The sequence below is a fragment of the Oryx dammah genome, unplaced genomic scaffold (assembly GCF_014754425.2).
Source record: "Oryx dammah isolate SB20612 unplaced genomic scaffold, SCBI_Odam_1.1 HiC_scaffold_18, whole genome shotgun sequence".
NCBI lineage: Eukaryota > Metazoa > Chordata > Mammalia > Artiodactyla > Bovidae > Oryx > Oryx dammah.
The window spans coordinates 50,060,998-50,080,754 of record NW_024070202.1 but is presented as its reverse complement, the minus strand read 5'-3'; the positions used below and the strand labels follow the sequence as shown (position 1 = coordinate 50,080,754).

The following is a 19,757-nucleotide window of genomic DNA, read 5'->3' as shown; positions in this document are numbered from 1 at the left end:
GAAACTGGAGCCGATTATACAGAGTGAAGTAAGCCAGAAAGAAAAACACCAATACAGTATACTAACACATATATATGGAATTTAGAAAGATAGTAATGATGACCCTGTATGCGAGATAGCAAAAGAGACACAGATGTGTAGAGCAGACTTTTGGACCCTGAGGGAGAGGGAGAGGGTAGGATGATTTGGGAGAATGGCATTGAAACATGTATACTATCATGTAAGAAATGAATCACCAGTCTATGTTCGATGCAGGATACAGGATGCTTGGGGCTGGTGCATGGGGATGATCCAGAGAGATGATATGGGGTGGGAGGTGGGAGGGGGATTCATGTTTGGGAACTCATGTATACCCGTGGTAGAACCAATACAGTATTATAAAGTAAAATAAAGTAAAAAAAAAAAAAAGATAAATAAGAACCTACTGTATGGCACAGGAAATTCTACTCAATGCTCTGTAATGACCTATGTGGGGAAAGAATCTAAATAAGTAAATTTATGTATACATATAACTGATTCACTTTGTTGCACAACAGAAACTAACAACACATGGTAAATTAACTATAATCCAATAAATTCATTTAAAAATTTTAAAAAAATTGCCCATTGAATGTAGAAGCATAGGAAGCAGAACAGGTGTAGTTGATGGAATATAAAACTAAACCAGAGCTGTTAATGGGGAAAGCTTTTGGCTTATTTACACTGGAGTTTGGACTCAGATGGGCACCATATCACTTTGGACAAGGGACAGAGTCTTTGAATCTCTTTATTTATAAAATAGGCAGCATATTGACTGTACCCACTCGACTCATAGCTCCTGTGGGGGCAAAGTGGAGATTTAAACCCAGGGCCTCAGGCATCATCTCTAGAGCCCTTTCTACTACTGCCTCTAAGGGGTTGGCAGGAAGGCAGGACCCCTGGTCCTCAGTTTTACTCTCCACTCACTCACCCTTCCCCACTTTCATCTCTTGGAGCAGGAGTCTCTTGGGCTCCTGGGAAGGGAGGGTTTCTTGGGCCCATGGGTTGGAGTGGGTCATATTGCACTGTCTTCATGACCATGTAGCTCATGTTGAAAATTAAAGGTTTTGGGTTTTCTTGGGACTTCTCTGGCAGTCCAGTGGTTAGAACTCTGGGTTTTCACTATCAAGGGCCCAGGCCAGTCCCTGGTCAGGAAACTTAGATCTCACAAGCCTTGCAGCATGGTCAAAAACTAGTTTGGGGCTTTTCTAAATAAATAATACATAGGTACATACATAAATACATACATAAATAAAATAAGCAACATAGAATTTTTTCCCTGCCCTAAGAGGTTTTTTTTTTTTTTTAGGAACAAAATGCAAAGCTGACAGATACTTCAAAAGCATTTTGATTTCATAATATAGCCATGCAGTGCTGACCTAGCTCTCATGCGCCAATCACTCTCTAAGTTTATGGCTCAGGTTTTTCTTTTAAGGAATTTTTTTTTTTAATCTGAGTTTCTAATAATTAGTGGATTTCAGACACTTGGACATTGGCTCACTGAGAACTTACAGATGTGATAAATACTAATTTTGGCTTAATAGTGGGCACTCGGGAGAAAGATTGAGCCAGAAAATATGGGACCAAGGAAATGGACTCTACTCAATGGACTGGCCCCTAGGGGCAGGTGGGCAGTCCAATGACATGTCCTGGGGAAGTGACAGACTTTGGCAGGCTCAACCTGGTGTGAAGGGCAAGAAGCAAGAGGAAATCCAGGGGGTTGTAACCCAAATCTGGGTAGGTAGAGGCAATGAGACTGGTATTGTGCTTTCTCTTGCATGGGCCCCATGAAAAGACAGAGGATAAGGCAGAGTTCTCAGCTTTCACCAACATCAGAGTTAACTAGACACTTATTACCACAGCACTTCCTGAGAGCCTGTGGGTGGGGCCAGGCACCCATACTTTCAATAAGCTGCCAGGTCATCCTGATTTATCTTGATGCAGTCCTTCAGAGGACCACTTCTGAGAAGGGTAAGAGTGGGTTTCATCCTTCAGGTGAAGGACTGGAGTTTATTTGGGGGCCAAAAGCTTAAAAGGAAACTGAAGTTGCAGAGGGGACACTGAGGCAGAGTCACAGCTTTATGGAGCATGGAACAGACCGCTAGGCAGAAAATGTCCACCTCAGTAGCCAGGCTCACTGTATACACACTGGCAAAACATCCTGCCCTACCTCCTGCATTGATTATAGTCTGAGAGACATGACCCTAGAGGTGGGGCTTAAAGGCAGATCAGAGTGGGAATACACCACATCTAAATATCAATAACCTCAGATATGCAGATGACACCACCCTTATGGCAGAAAATGAAGAGGAACTAAAAAGCCTCTTGATGAAAGTGAAAGAGGAGAGTGAAAAGGTTGGCTTAAAGCTCAACATTCGGAAAACGAAGATCATGGCATCTGGTCCCATCACTTCATAGGAAATAGATGGGAAACAGTAGAAACAGTGTCAGACTTTATTTTTGGAGGCTCCAAAATCACTGCAGATGGTGACTGCAGCCATGAAATTAAAAGACGCTTACTCCTTGGAAGAAAAGTTATGACCAACCTAGATAGCATATTCAAAAGCAGAGATGTTACTTTGCCAACAAAGGTCCGTCTAGTCAAGGCTATGGTTTTTCCTGTGGTCATGTATGGATGTGAGAGTTGGACTGTGAAGAAGGCTGAGGGCTGAAGAATCGATGCTTTGAACTGTGGTGTTGGAGAAGACTCTTGAGAGTCCCTTGGACTTCAAGGAGATCCAACCAGTCCATCCTAAAGGAGATCAGCCCTGGGTGTTCTTTGGAAGGAATGATGCTAAAGCTGAAACTCCAGTACTTTGGCCACCTGATGCGAAGAGTTGACTCATTGGAAAAGACTCTGATGCTGGGAGGGATTGGGGGCAGGAGGAGAAGGGGACGACGAGGATGAGATGGCTGGATGGCATCACTGACTGGATGGACGTGAGTCTGAGTAAACTCCGGGAGTTGGTGATGGACAGGGAGGCCTGGCGTGCTGCGATTCATGGGGTCGCAGAGTCAGACACGACTGAGCGACTGAACTGAACTGAACTGAAATTAGCCTCAGTGTGATTTAGAGCCTAGTGATTCTGCCTTCAAGTAACAATATCGATACAAATGTCTTGAATGAGATGAGAAAGCTCTTCTCTCAGGTTGCAGGATGGGTGGCTCCAGGGCAGTTTCTCTTGAACCATCAGGGCTGGCAGAACTCTGGGCTGGTTTCCCGTGTGTCCCATGACTTTCCTCTCACAGATACGAAATGGTGGCTGTTGTTGCAGTCGTCCTCACACAACCTTGCAGACAAAAAACCATGGTGACTCTTTTTTTCAGGAAAGAAGACATTCTGGAAGCCCTCCAGCAGTCCTGTCTTTACACCTTATTGGCTAGAGGGGTTATTTGTTGACTCCTCATCCTATCTTAAAACCTCCATGGTTTACATTCTGTGGCTGGGAAGTGGGCTCCCTTTCCTGTCTCCGACTACTGAAAGCACTGTGGTACAGTGCACAGGGAGGGATCAGGTAGATCTTTTCAGGAGGCAATTAGCAGCAACTTTATCTGTCATCTCAGGAACATGATGAAAGGATTCTGAATGCTGAGAACAGGTCCACAATTTACTGCATGAACCCCTTATGGTCTGTCCACTATTAAACGAAGGCAGTAAAGTTCAGGTTAAGGAGCTAAGCTTTTGCACATAACTGAGAGCACTGCCAATCCTTCTTCCATTTATCCTACTCTAGGACACAGCATACATTCCTAGCACACATCCTCCTGTACAGCGTCCTCCAAGTCTTCTCTTAGGGTCATCTCAACCTTTGCATTGCACTTCTTAAAATGTTGTGTTGCACTTCTTAACACGGATGTTTTCTCACGTTCTATTTCAAAACCAGATTCCATCTTCCAACCTCCTTTTTATTCCATATTAATCAAACGTCTCAGATATTGAAACACTAATATACTTCCTTCTTCAAGGGAAAGTGAAGAAACATTTCTTCACAAATGTTGTAAGAAGGTAGTCTGGGTTCTGTTTGTGAAATAATATGAAGTCATGTTTTTCTGCGTGCCCATGAAAACGTGAATGCTTAATAATTTCTGAGAGTCATGCAACTTAGAAACCTGTAGACTTCTTGCTTGATTCCAGAATGATTCATTAATTTTATCATCTGCGTGTGTTCATGCTAAATTGCTTCAGTCATGTCTGACACTGTGTGATGCTATGGATTGTAGCCCAACAGGCTCCTCTGTCCATGGGATTCTCCAGGCAAGAATACTGGAGCAGATTGCCATGCCCTCCTCCAGGGGATCTTCCCTACCCAGGGATCAAACCCGCATTTCTTATGTCTCCAGCATTGGCAGGTGGGTTCTTTACCACTAGCACCACCTGGGAAGCCCCAGTTTATCATCTAGTTTGTGCTTTAAAGCTATTTCAAGAGAATAAATGCATGTGGTAAGAACGGCATCACCGACTCAATGGACATGAAATTGGGCAAGCTCCGGGAGATGGTGAAAGACAGGGAAGCCTGGCGTGTTGTAGTCCAGGAGGTCACAAAGAGTCAGAAATGACTGAGCAACTGAACAACAAAAGAATATTTTAGTTGATTGTTGTATTCCTTTCCTTTTCCTTTCCCAATATTAAAATAAAGAAATGAAACATGATCTTGATATCAAGACAATATAAACCGTTGAAGGCAGTAACCAAGAGGATGTGACCACTGGCTGACTCTGAGCAGGACCCAGGCAATTGAAGGCTCCTCCCTCCTTCCCTCCCGTCCTTGAACTGTGCAGTCCACTTGCCCTCCCTGAGCTGGACAAGCAGAGTAAGTAGATCTTCCAAATGCCCCACCCCTATTCCTGGGGTGCCCCTGCACCCTGTAGAAAGAGAAGAAATAAAATCCCCACTGATGGCTGGCATACAAATGGATCTAAAGGAGACAGCTCATCCACTTGGTCTGCAGTAGCCGCTCAGTCCAGCAGTGACACCGTCTGGGTAAAAACAGGGCGGCAGCAGCCAGCGGGTGACCCTCAGAGCACTGGCGGGCGGTCACTCGTAAGCCCTGGTCATTAACCCTTCGAACTCACAATTGGGCCCTTCTAAAGAGATTAAACCTATGGCTTGGACAATGAAAATCCAAGGGGCAGGTGATATAAATAAGCCCTTGTGGGGTCAGGATATATGGAAAGACATTTGGGTTCACCTGCAAGAGCCTCAGGCAGTCCTCATTGTCGTCCATGTCCCAGCTCATAAAGCACCGACACCCCCTGGTAATCAGGAAGCTGATGCCTGGCTCTGGTACAAACCCAAAGAACTGATCTTTCAGTTTCTACAACAGATTGAGTTCAAAGAAAGAGTGACCACCACAGTGCCCTAGTAAGATACCATATTGCTAAGGACCCTGGGTTGCTCTTGAAAGACAGTGACTTGATTAAAGCAGCAATAGCATGTTCTGGATGCTCTAAACAATGCCCAAAGCAACTGCCAAGGGAGTCTGGGGGCAAACACTGGAGACCCACCTGGTAAGAGGTTGTCAGATTGATTATATTGGGCCCCCTCCCTATAAGTAAGGGTTCTAAATGTGCCTTGGTTTGTGTGGACACCTTGTTAGCTTTAACTAAAGTTTTCTCCTGCCATTGTGCAAAAAAGGGTGCCTCCATTTTTGGTTTAGAGAAGCTGAGTACCTTGTGTGGATATCTGAATAAAATCGACAGTGATTAGTGGTCATATTTCAAAGGTCATGATTGATCAAAAGACCATGACATTAAATGGAGGTTCTGTCTCCCCTGTGATCTGGTTGGTAAAAAGAAAGAATGTATTAAAGCAACAGATTAAGTTACTAACAGGTAAAACCACTTTGGCCAGGTGACCTGAAGTACTGTCCCAGGCTTATTTTACATTTGAGTGATCAAACACTAGGGCCTACTATCCTGTATGCCCGAGCGGGGACTTCTGCTGAGTCCCAACACCATAAAGGTACAGAAGTCACCAGAAACAGCCTTTGCCCTGAGTCTCACTCTGCACGAAGAAGCTATGCTGCTGAGAACACCAAGCGCCATCATGCCTGGGTGTGGCTTTATCTACTGGAATTTAAGGCAGGAAGTTCTGCTGGGAGGGGTAAGCTACTTCGCACTCCAGGGTTGGGCGGGGAGGGGCTAGCCGGTCTCCACTGAGATCTCATTGTCCGGCTGTAAGCAGAACACACACCATTAAAAGAGGGAAGAGAGTGAGGGTACTGCTGTGGCACATCCCGCCCCTGACAGTGCTGCCTCCTCGGTTAACATGTCTGGTAAATACAACCAGGCCAAATTCCTCAAGCTGCCAACCTTGTCTCCTCATGGCCAGATGAGTATGTTTTGTTTTCCCCTGGTACACTTGGCCACCAACTAAGTCGCCTCCTGGAGGACATTATAACACACACAGAAACTATAACTAAATTCACCCAACAAGTCTTAAAAAATATAAAATTACATTAAAAAAAAAAAACTCAGAGGGACCTCTTGTGTTATAGAAAAGCATACTATTATTATTTCCAAGTTTTCTGTAATCATTTCTTTCCATCATTTTGCTATGCCAACTGATATTTGCCAGGTACTTTGATTTTTTTTTTGCCTCTGGTACTTTGATTTTTAATCTGATAGAGGATGTTTTAGATAGCATGTATCCAAAAAAGCCACATATCCTCTAATGTAAAAATATATATTGGCATTCTTTTGAATCAAAGAGTAAAATGGTGGTTGCTGGGAAGCAGGTGGGGTAGGATGCAGAGATTTGTCAAAGGGTACAAACCTCCAGATGAAGTTCTGGGGGTATAGTATTCCATGTGGGGATTATAGTTAATAACACTGCATCCTATACTGGAGCATTGCTAAGAGGTTGTATCTTAAATGTCCTCACCATTAAAAATAAATGATAATTCAGTGAGGTGACAGAGGTGTTAGCTAACACTGTGGTTTTCGTAATCATTTTGCTATATGTAAGTGTCTCCAATCAACATGTTTCACAACTTAAACTTACATAAGGTAGTATTCAATTATATCTCAAATCTGGGACAGGGAGAGAGAACACATGTAATAAAGAATTCTGACTTTCTACACTGTGAAGTGTTTTATCAGTGAGTGGGTATGCTGCCCAGTCTATAGACACAGATAGAGCTATTAAAGAACAAATGTAATTAAAATGTACTACTTGCGGGGGTGGGGTGGGGTGGGGAACTCTTATGAATCTGATTAGAGTTAATTCATTTTCTAAAAGTCTGATCATACCTGAAGCTATAAAACTGCTTTCTTAAATACACATGCTTGAAGACAGAATATTGCATGCACAGAAAGCCCACTCTGAACCAATGTGCCAATCTTGTGCAGCACAATACTGTCAGTTGGAAGAGATGTGTAGAGGCAATGAGGCTTTACATCCAGTTGTACAAATCATTTGGGAATTAGTAGGAACTGGTTGAGTTTATGAAGAATCCAAGCCTCCCCTAAACTTTGTTTTTTAATCAAACATTAGAACTATACCAAGGAGTTCTAATTTATTGGACCTCTGAGAAATGATTCCATCATCATTTATTTATCAGTAATAAATATTATTTTTAATTATTATGCTTAAAAGAAATTTTAAGACATCTATATAAGTATTATAAAGCTAGCTAAATCACACTAGTCAAAATATCTTGAGTTCTTTAGATTTAAGATCCATTATATGGAATATACATATATATATATATATATATATATATATCGATTTTATTCTGGGCATAAAGCAAAGGCAAGGAATTTGGGTGTAAGTTTAAAAAAACTATGAATATAATTACTTTATAATATAGAGTATATAATCACACCTATATAGTGCTACTAGTCATTTCTTTTATTGTTTAGAGAAGCTGGTATTTTTTTCCTTTGAGGTATAGTTGATTAACAATACTGTGTTAATTTCTGCTGTACAGCAAAGTGATTCAGATATATATATATACACACACACACATATATATACATTCTTTTTCATAGTCTTTTCTAATATGCTTTATCATAGGATATTTGTGCTATACATTTGGATCTTCTTTACCATTCTATATATACTAGCTTGCATCTGATAATCCCAAACTCCGAATCCATCCCTCCCCTACACTGGCAGCCACAAGTCTGTTCTCCATGTCTGTGAATTTGTTTCTGTTTCATAAATAGGCTCATTTGTGCCATATTTTAGATTTCACATATGATTAAAAATGATATTTGTCTTTCTCTTTCTGACTAACTTCACTTAGTATAATAATCTCTAGGTCTAACCATGTTGCTGCAAATGATATTCTTTTGTTCTTTTTCATGGCTGAGTAGTATTCCATTGTATATATACTGCATTTTCTTTATTCATCTGTTGATGGACATTTAAGTTGTTTCCATATTTTGAGTATTGTAAATAGTGCCACTATGAACATAGGGTTGCATGTATATTTTTGAATTATAGTTTTGTCTAGATATACGCCCAGGATTGGTATTGCTAGATCACATGGCAACTCTACTTTTAGTTTTTTTGAGGAACTTCCGTACTGTTCTTTGCAATGGATGCACCAACTTTCATTCCCACCAACAGTGTAGGAGAGTTTTCTTTTTCCCACACCCTCTCCAGCATTTGTTACTTGTAGATTTTTTAATGATGACTTTCTGACCAGTGTGAGGTCACTGTAGCTTTGATTTGCCTTTCTCTAATAAATTAGCGATGTTGAGCATTCTTTCACAGTGCCTATTGGCCATCTATATGTTGACAAGCTATTTTTTTTAAACACAGAAAATAGTGTAAAATGTGCCTTTTGCAGTTTTCAAAATTGCTTAAAAAGTTTGAAAATATTTGAAATAATATTTTCCAAGGAGGTTGGAGTCAGGTTTTACCTCCTCTTTCTATTTGAATTGCAAATACATTTTAAAGTTAAAATTACTTTGGTAATGTCAAAGGAAGAGGAGGAACGCCAATATCCTCAGATGGTTTCCAGCAGGATGTTATTGGGGTAGCATGCTCCCCATCTCTTCCCATTGCCCACACCACGTTTGGTGGACTATTTTACTTCAGTTTAGGAAATTCTCCCCCGCACAGTCTAATTAACCCAAGCCATTCATGTGAGTTATAGTACCTGGCACATTAGCTAGCAGGGCACCTCTCCTTCCACCATGCTGCCAAATTTCTGACATTTGTATGTGTTTGGCTGGGGGAAATGGAAAACTTTTCCATTTGTGCTTTCTTGATGTGCTAAGATTCTCTCTTGACTCACACAGTGTGATTCCCTTGAATAGTTTCACTTCCTGATCTTTGGGGATTTGTAAGTACATCATAGTTTCTGAATATTTCAACTGCATACAGGCTTGCTTTGCCTTTGTCTGTGACTCACATATCTAAGTATTAACTAATTTTCCTAGAGAGAACTAAGTTCCCATTTCTTTTAAACAGATCTTTTCCTCTTCTCAAGGTGTTCAAGTATTTTTGGTTGTTTATTCATTTATTTAATTTAAATTAGCTCATTAATAGCTTCTGCCACTATTATAGCCACATTACATTTGTAATGAATTTTAAAATGGAATAAAAAGTTATAATATCTATTTCACCAAAATTACACCCCACTGTAAATCATCATCAAAAAGAGTGAATTTCTAAGTGATTTAGAAATTTGTGATTTAGCTATTTGTGATTTAGCTCTTGTAAAATTTTCAGCTTTGTCTCCCAACCCAACATCTAAATTTTGACTTTTACCCCATTCTCAGGAAAAGCTATGTACAGCCCTTATTTTCATTTATTTGTTCTGTTATTCTTCTTATACTAAATGTTTTTCTTTACCTATTCTACATTTTACACATCCTTCCATTTGGAAATAATTATCAATGGCTTCTCATCAATTCTTCCTAATTAGGTTAGCCAAATAAAACACAAGATGCCCTGTTAAATGTAAGTTTCAGATAAGAAACAACTAACTTCCATAAGCCTCTTATCCTTCTCCATCAGAGGAAAGACAGAATGAAAACCACAATCACAGAACACTAACCAATCTGAGCACAGGGACCACAGCCTTGTCTAACTCAATGAAACTGTGAGCCACGCCGTGTAGGACCACCCTAGACAGGTGGGTCACGGTGGAGAGTTCTGACAAAACGTGGTCCACTGGAGAAGGGAATGGCAAACCACTTCAGTATTCTTGCCTTGAGAACCCCGTGGAAGTATGACAAAGCAAAAAGACACGACACTGAAAGATGAACTCCTCAGGTTGTTGGATGCCCGATACTCTACTGGAGAAGAAAGAAGAAATAGCTCCAGAAGGAGTGAAGAGGCTGAGCCAAAGTGGAAACAACGCCCAGTTGTGCATATGTCTGGTGATAAAAGTAAAGTCCGATGCTATAAAGAGCAATATTGCATAAGAACCTGAAATGTTAGATCCAGGAATCAAGGCAAATTAGAAGTTGTCAAACAGGAGATGGTAAGAGGGAATATTGGCATTTTAGGAATCAGGGAACTGAAATGGACTGGAATGGGTGAATTTAACTCAGATGACCATTATATCTACAACTGTGGGCAAGAATCCCTTAGAAGAAGTGGAGTAGCCATCACAGTCAACAAAAGAGTCTGAAATGCAGTACTTGGATGCAATCTCAAAAATGATAGATCTCTGCTCATTTCCAAGGCAAACCATTCTAATACTCCGAGTCTATGCCCTGACCAGTAATGCTGAAGAAGCTAAAGTTATATGAAGACATACAAGACCTTCTAGAACTAACACCCAAAAAAGATGTCTTTTTCATTGTAGGGGACTGGAATGCAAAAGTAGGAAGTCAAGAAACACCTGGAGTAACAGGCAAATTTGGCCTTGGAGCACAGAATGGAGCAGGGCAAAGGCTAATAGAGTTTTGCCAAGAGTATGCACTGGTCATAGCAAACACCCTCTTCCAACAATGCAAGAGAAGACTCTACACATGGACATCACCAGATGGTCAAAACTGAAATCAGACTGATTATATTCTTTGCAGCCAAAGATGGAGAAGCTCTATACAGTCAGCAAAAACAAGACCGGGAGCTGACTATGGCTCAGATCATGAACTCCTTATTGCCAAATTCAGACTTAAATTGAAGAAAGTAGAGAAAACCACTAGACCATTCAGGTATGACGTAACTCAGATCCCTTATGATTATACCATGGAAGTGATAATTAGATTCAAGAGATTCAATCTGATAGACAGAGTGCCTGAAGAACTATGGACAGAGGTTTGTGACATTGTATAGGAGGCAGTTATCAACACCATCCCCAAGAAAAAGAAATACAAAAAGGCAAAATGGCTGTCTAAGGAGGCCTTACATATAGCTGTGAAAAGAGAAGAAGCAAAAGGGAAAGGAGAAAAGGAAAGATATACCTATTTGAATGGAGAGTTCCAAAGAATAGCAAGGAGAGATAAAGCCTTCCTCAGTGATCAATGCAAAGAACAGAGGAAAACAATAGAATGGGAAAGACTAGAGATCTCTTCAAGAAAATTAAAGATACCAAGGGAACATTTCATGCAAAGATGGGTTCGATAAAGGACAGAAATGGTATGAACCTAACAGAAGCAGAAGATATTAAGAAGAGGTGGCAAGAATACACAGAAGATCTGTACAAAAAAGATCTTCGTAACCAAGTTAATCACAATGGTGTGATCACTCACCTAGAGCCAGACATCCTGGAATGTGAAGTCAAGTGGGCCTTAGGAAGGATCACTACGAACAAAGCTAGTGGAGGTGATGGAATTTCAGTTGAGCTATTTCAAATCCTAGAAGATGATGCTGTGAAAGTGCTGCACTCAATATGCCAGCAAATTTCAAAACTCAGCAGCGGCCACAGGACTGAGAAAGGTCAGTTTTCATTCCAATCCCAAGGAAAGGAAATGCCAAAGAATGCTCAAACTTCTGCACAATTGCCCTCATCTCACATGCTAGCAAAGTAATGCTCAAAATTCTCCTAGTCAGGTTTCAACAGTACATGAGAGATCGAAGGCAGGAAGAGAAGGGGACGACAGAAGATGAGATGGTTGGATGGCATCACTCCCAGAGTTTGAGCAAGTTCTGGGAATTGGTGATGGACAGGGAAGTCCATGGAGTCAAAAAAGAATCAGACACGATTGAGCGACTGAACTGAACTGAACTGAACTGATGGTTGGTGGGGAGAAGGAGTAACAATTTGACAAGGAACACAGCTGGCATTAGGAGTGAAGAGCAGCTCCTGGCTGACAGCCAGCAAAGGAAACAAAACCTCAGCCCTATAGCTGTAAAAATGAATTTATGCCTACAACCTAAATAACTTTTAAAAGAATGTTCTCTGACAGAGACATCAGAGGTCAGCCTAGGCCAGCTGACACCTTGATTTTGATCTCCGGAGACCTGGAGCAGAGGACCCAGTTGACCCTGCCTGGACTTCTGACCTACAGAATTGTGACATGATAAATTTGATTTAAGTCATTGACTGTGATATTTTATCTCAGCAGCAAAAGAAAATTAATACAATTACCTTTACACAGTTTATAGACATTTTGTGGGACATACTTATACTAAAAAGTTCAGTTCAGTTCAGTCGCTCAGTTGTGGCCAACTCTGCAACCCCATGGGCTGCAGCATGCCAGGCTTCCTTGTCCATCACCAACTCCCGGAGCTTACTGAAACTCATGTCCACTGAGTTGGTGATGCCATCCAACTTCTGTCGTCCCCTTCTCCCCCTGCCTTCAATCTTTCCCAGCATCACAGTCTTTGCTAGTGAGTCAGTTGTTCCCATCAGGTGGCCAAAGTACTGGAGTTTCAGCTTCAGCATCAGTCCTTCCAATGAATATTCAGGCCTGATTTCCTTTAGGATGGACTGGATGGATCTCCTTGATGTTCAAGGGACTCTCAAGAGTCTTCTCGAACACCACAGTTCAAAAGCATCAATTCTTCAGTGCTCAGTTTTCTTTATAGTCCAACTCTCACATCCATACATGACCACTAGAAAAACCATAGATTTGTCTAGATGGACCTTGGTTGGCAAAGTAATGTCTCTGCTTCTTAATATGCTGTCTAGGTTCGTCATAGCTTTTCTTCCAAGGAGCAAGCATATTTTAATTTCATGGCTGCAGTCACCATGTGCAGTGATTTTGGAGCCAAAAAAAATAGTCTCTCACTGTTTCCATTGTTTCTCCATCTATTTGCCATGAAGTGATGGGACCAGATGCCATGATCCTGGTTTTCTGAATGTTGAGTTATAAGCCAACTCCTTCACTCTCCTCTTTCACTTTCATCAAGAGGCTCTTCAGTTCTTTGCTTTCTGCCACAAGGGTGGTGTCATCTGCATATCTAAGGATATTGATATTTCTCCCAGCAATCTTAATTCCAGCTTGTGCTTCATCCAGCCAGGCATTTTTCATGATGTACTCTGCATGTAAGTTAAATAAACAGGGTGACAATATACAGCCTTGATGTACTCCTTTCCCAATTTGGAACTAGTCTGTTGTTCCATGTCCAGTTCTAACTGTTGCTTCTTTACTTGCAAACAGATTTCTCAAGAGGCAGGTAAGGTGGTCTGGTATTCCCATCTCTTGAAGAATTTCCCACACTTTGTTGTGATCCACAGTCAAAAGCCTTGGTGTAGTCAATAAAGAAGAAGTAGATGTTTTTCTGGAACTCTCTTGCTTTTTCTATGATCCAGCGGATGTTGGCAATTTGATCTCTGGTTTCTCTGCCTTTCCTAAATCCAGGCTGAACATCTGGAAGTTCTTGGTTCATGTACTATTGAAGCATAGCTTGGAGAACTTCGAGTATTACTTTGCAGCGTGTGAGATGAGTGCAATTGTGCAGCAGTTTGAATAACCCCTACTACCTGGGATTCTCTCTGTCTTTTCTTCTACCACATCGCTACTGCTTCCAGCATGAGAAAAAGCTCATGTAATTAGATTGAGACCTCCTGGATAATTTGGGATAATTTCCCTTTTAAAAAATCTATATCCTTAATTACATCTGCAAAGTCCCTGTTGCCATGTATTACAATGTAACATGGCTTCCCTAGTGGCCCAGAGGGTAAAAGCATCTGCCTGCAATGTGGGAGACCTGGGTTCCATCCCTGGGTCGGGAAGATCCCCTGGAGAAGGAAATGGCAACCCACTCCAAGATTCTTGCCTGGACAATCCCATGGACAGAGCAGCCTGGTAGCCTACAGTCCACAGGTTCACAAAGAGTCAGATCCAACTGAGTGACTTCACTTCATAAAGTAACATATTCAGAAGTTCAAAGGATTAGGCCATTATTCTGCCTACCACAGTATAAATTCTTCTAGGATTATTTTCTGGCATATCCTTCACTTGGATGATTTGGAGAAATATCTTACAGCAATATTGCTTAATTTATTTTGGCTACAGCATTGAGTTTTGTTTGAACAAAAAGAGGCTAGAAGTTCTTTGAAGAGTTCTTATAAGCCAAACTTTAATAATCAATAGAAGGAGAAGTTGACTATTGATTTAGAGAAAGAAAGGTCTATAATAGATCACTGGTAAACCTTGTAAATCAAAGGAGAACAAATAAATGATACAGGAGTGATGTGGATATCTATTTTATCTAGGAGCCAAAGGATATAGGGTAGAAAAATTACTGTATTTAACATTATTGCAAGTGTGATCTTTTTCTGAAGGATATTAAATATTATTAGCCTGCTCTTAAAAATAGAAGACAATTTCCTATTTTGCACACCACTGAATTTATAGCATTTAAAATGAACTGAACTTCTCTTTTCTCTTAAATTTTTTTCTAACATCAAAAGAATCATGATGGGTTTTAATTTCCATTGTTAACTTATTAACTGGTCATCTGAATGAAATTAAAAGTCAATAATACAGAATTTTAGAGAATCTACATTTTGCTGGGTAGTATGCTAGGCCCAAAGGATACACATACAGTTATGTTATACTCCATGCCTACAGGAAACTCATAGGCATATAAACAAATAAATAAAAATATTGTGCAGGCAGGGAACCTGGAGAAGCTAGTACACATGGAAGGCATGTTTTACTCATTGTTGCTGTTTTTTTGTTTTCAATTGCACTTTTTTTAGAGCAGTTTTAGGCCCACAGCAAAACTGAGAGGAAGGTATAGCTATTTCTCATATGCCTCTGTCTTCACACATACATTACAGATTGTGATATCGCTCAGTCAAATCCAACTCTTTGTGACCCCATGGACTGTAGCCCACCAGGCTCCTCTGTCCATGGGGTTCTCCAGGCAAGAATACTGCAGTGTGTAGCCATCGCCTTTTCCAAGGGGTCTTCCTGATCCAGGGACCAAAGCCGGCTCTCCCACATTGCAGGCAGATTCTTTACTATCTGAACCATCCTGAAAGTCATCCCCACTAGAGTGGTACATATATGTTTCAATCAATGAATGTACAATGGCACATCATAATAACCCAAAGTCTATAGTTTATCTTAGTGTTTGCTTTTGGTAATGTATATTCTATGAGTTTGAGCAAATGTGTAATGACAGGTATCCATCATCAAATATCACAGAGTGTTTTCACTGCCTTGAACATCCTCTGCCTAATTCACACACTGCCCCCATCCCAATCCTTAGTAACTGCTGACTTTTTGTTTGTTTTTACTATCTCTATATTTGCCTTTTCAGAATTTCATATGGTTGGAATCATATGATATATGGCCCGTGTAGATTGGTATAAACATTAAAGATTTCTCCACATCTTTTCATGGCTGAAAGTTTGTTTTTAGCTCTGAATAGGAGATCCAACCAGTCCATTCTGAAGGAGATCAACCCTGGGATTTCTTTGGAAGGAATGATGCTAAAGCTGAAACTCCAGTACTTTGGCCACCTCAAGTGAAGAGTTGACTCATTGGAAAAGACTCTAATGCTGGGAGGGATTGGGGGCAGGAAGAGAAGGGGACGACCGAGGATGAGATGGCTGGATGGCATCACTGACTCGATGGACGTGAGTCTGAGTGAACTCCGGGAGTTGGTGATGGACAAGGAGGCCTGGCGTGCTGCGATTCATGGGGTCGCAAAGAGTCGGACACGACTGAGTGAACTGAACTGAATAACCCATTATCTGATGTACCACAGTTCACTTATCTATTCACTTACTGCAGGATATCTTTGTTACTTCCAAGTTTTGGCAATTATGAATAAAGCTGCTATAAACATCTACATGCAGGTTGCCAACTCCTTAAGGTAAATACAAAGAATAACAATTGCTGCATTGTATAGTAAGAGTATGTTTAGTTTTGTAAGCTTTTCTAGTTTTGAAGGAGGTATGAGCAAAGGTACTGAAGCATGAAAAAGCACAGGGTATTTGAGGAACCATAATTATGGCCAGTCTTTGGGGTCACAAAGAGTTGGACACGATTGGGCGACTGAACAACAAAGCATGGCCAGAGGGTAAAGAGCAAGGGGAAAGTAGTGAAATTAAGGCTGGAGAAATCGTGTGATTGGACTTGCACTTTAGCAAGATTACCTTGGCTTCCCAGAAGAGAATAACTGGGTTGGAGGTCAGTTACAGGATTTCCCTGGTGGCTCAGATGGTAAAGCATCTGTCTACAATGCGGAAGACTCGGGTTTGATTGCTGGGTCAGGAAGAACCTCTGGAGAAGGAAATGGCAATCTACTCCAGTCCTCTTGCCTGGAAAATCCCATGGATGGAGGAGCCTGGTTTACTACAGTCCCTGGGGTCGCAAAGAGTCGGAGACAACTGAGCGACTTCCACTTCACTTCACTTCACTTCACTTCACTTCACTTCACAGGCTGGAAAACCAGTTTAACAAGATTGAGGATGAAAGCTTAAACTAAAGCAATGGAGGCCAAGATGTAGAGCAATGGAAAGACTTGAGAGATCCTCCATTAAAATCCTCAGACTTCAGGATGGTTAAAGTTATGGGGAAGAAAGAGTAAAGGAGAAGGATTCAAGAGTTTTTAAAAAATTCTGGCAAGGGAGGAAAATGTAGATATTTGATAAAGTCTGACTAAATTAGGAAGTGAAGGAAAACAAGTGGAGGCAGGGGGTGGGTGGGTGATGGATGATTGGATGGTGACAAAGTTTCTCATTTGTCAAACTTTGATTTCTCTGAGCCCTCTTTCATCAAGGCTTCCGCCCCAGGTCCTGTCTTTCGTCTTCCAAGTCCAATTTTATCAAGAATTCTGCTGAGTCAGTTTAGAGAAAATCTCCCACCCTTGATATCTAGTCACACTGGTCACTCTTTAGCAAGAACTTTGTTAAAATGCTTTAGCCAAGAATCACCCCTACCCTTGGCGTCCCCTCTTAGTAATTTTCCATCCACTGGCCCCTCTGCTCCTTGGCTACACATCTCCAACTGTCTTTGTTGTATTTGTAATTCAGCCCAATCTCTTTCCCTAATTGCAAAAGTTTTGACATCTATGGCAAAAGTCCTAAATAAAGTCTTTATTGTTTTAACAAGTGTCATTTTTTTTTAACAACAGGGAGGAACATCTCTCTGAAACTAAGGTTACTTCCATATGCCTCTAAAGTTTAGCTTGTGCATGTACATTTTAACTATAGTATGGCTAAATAACCTGTCTAGATCACACACTGCAGGGGTTTATCAGGCATTATGATGTACGTAATCCAGCCATTTGTGCCCCAAGAGCCTGGCAAGCTGGCTTCCTCCTCTTAATTAAAAAGAAAAAACAAGGTGTAAGTCTAACACCCACTATGTGACAGCTCATACAATTCCTTCCTTAAACACTTCACAATCATCTTATATGAACTAAAGCAGTAACACTCACCCGTGTGAGACATGACAAGACTAGAGAAAAGAGAATCTGTCATGGTAACATTTTGAGGTTAGTAATGACTACTTTTCTGTTTTCTAACCTCAACTTATTTAAAGGAAGCTACAGTAACTATCCAAATTCCCTGTTTTAGCAGTAAAGCTTCTTGACATATAATGGCTATGCTCGAAAAAATCTTTTTTTTTTTTTTAAAGACATTGAATTTGAATTTCGTGTCAATGTCACATGTCCCAACAAGTTTTCTTTAAAAAAAAAAAAAAAAAACTATTGAAAATGAAAACCCCATTCTTACTTTGCAGAAGAACAGAAACAGGCCATGGGCTGTATTTGTCTTTTGGGTTGTATAGGCTATTTGCAGACATGGTGGGCATAAAATGTTAGGATTGAAAAACCAATGTGTTAAGTGTGGGACCTTTTGGAAAGAAGAGCGTAGCGGGGCTTTACTGGCTGACTTCCAACAGGATAACGTATGTGAAACAGCTTTCCAGCGATTTTTAGTCCAAGTGGCGAAGCTCAGGAATGATGACAGCAGAGTTGTTAGGACCCCGGTCCATGCCGCTCACCATCCTCCAGGTGGCTGGTACGCAGCCCGGGTTCCGAGAACCTGAAGGAGAGGGGACAAAACCTCAGTGGACGCGGAGATAGATGCTTAGCTCAGCTGATCGCGTACTGAGTCCTGCACACAAGCCCGGCGAGCCAAAGAAACTCCCATGGCTGGTCGCCAGGCGGCGCCTCTCCTGGTGCCCGCAGGCGCGTGCACGCACGCACGTCTCCCGCCCGCGCTCAGCCGTGCTCTATTGCGCATGTCTGGGAAGGGGGCGGAGCGGCGGCTGACGGACAGGCAGAGGCCTCAGCCAGGCGGAGGAGCTCCTCCCCGGTCGGCTAGTAGACCTGGGCCGCCCTGCGTCACTTCCGCTGGGGCGGGACGGAGCTGGGGGAGGGTGGCACCCCAGCAGCCGCCCGGGTGTTTGTGCTGGAAGCTCAGCTGATGCTGGCGGGCAGAGGGGACGCGAGTACGGGGAACAGGCGCGTCGCCCCTGCCGCCCAAGTAGCTGCGGCCTGCATCCGGGTAGGTGGCCCGTGGGGGGCCGGCGGGACGGTAGGCAGGGGGAGAAGGCCGCGGGTCGCCCCGGGGACTCCTTTGGCCCTCCGGGACTTCTGATCTCTCTTCGGAGGGCGCTTCCAGGGCGAGAGGGCGGGGAGACGCCCGGACCCGGGCTCCAGAAGGCGACCGGGCACCGGAAGGGCCCGCAGGTCCCAGCCCTGAGGGGTGCGCGATGCTCTCCTCGTCTTCTGGCCTGGTGGGCTTTGCTGGTCCGCATGGCTCAGACTGTTTAGGTTTTTCTGGTTCAGCCCCGAGCTGTCTGTTCCACCCCCCGCGCCTCGCAGCCGAGGTTCCCGGAGTCTGTCTGACTTCCCCTGGGCAGTAGGTGCTCCGACAGTTCCCGGTTGCTTGTCAAAATCCCGTCCCTGTTCTACCTACATGATTCACCACTGTCAGTGCACCTGATGACTCGGCTGCTCCAGGTTTTTAATTATCAGCAGGTTCTTCGTAACCCCACCCACACTGAACTCTGTCCCCCGCTCCCGTTGCTTAATCGGTTTCAGATGTGTGCTGTTTAATAGGTGAAGGTTTGTTGCGCTGCTTCCAGTCGCTGTCATGTAAATCATCATGCGGGGAGGAAACTGGTTTCTATACCTGATACTATGATAACTTTAAATAAAAAGTGGTGACACCTAGGAAAAACTTAGGTGAGGAGCTATCACGTAATCCTATTTAAAGTGGTGCTTTTTACTTCTGCTAACATCCCAGTTGAACTCCATCCCAATCTACAGTCCCGATTATTGAACTTTCAAAAATGACAAAAGTAGGTTTTAGTGTATCGAGGAAATGCTGTTAAGACAGTGAAATACTAAGCATTTTTAAATCCGGGAGTTTTAGAAACGTTTATTGCACTGTGAACTGAGAGTTTAATGCCTC

The 19,757-nt window shown here is 42.2% G+C and overlaps 1 protein-coding gene across 2 annotated transcripts in view; it reads left to right on the top strand.

The window, feature by feature from the left end:
* Positions 1–18,688: 18,688 nt before the first annotated feature.
* Positions 18,689–19,757, top strand: part of PNPLA8 (patatin like phospholipase domain containing 8) — a 47,064-nt gene continuing 45,995 nt past the window's right edge. Inside the window, exon 1 of one of the 2 annotated variants that reach the window (XM_040260860.1) lies at positions 18,689–18,845. The gene's annotated coding sequence lies outside the window, so the exon portion shown is untranslated. The remainder of the gene's footprint in view (positions 18,846–19,757) is intronic. The other variant, XM_040260861.1, reaches the window with a different exon arrangement.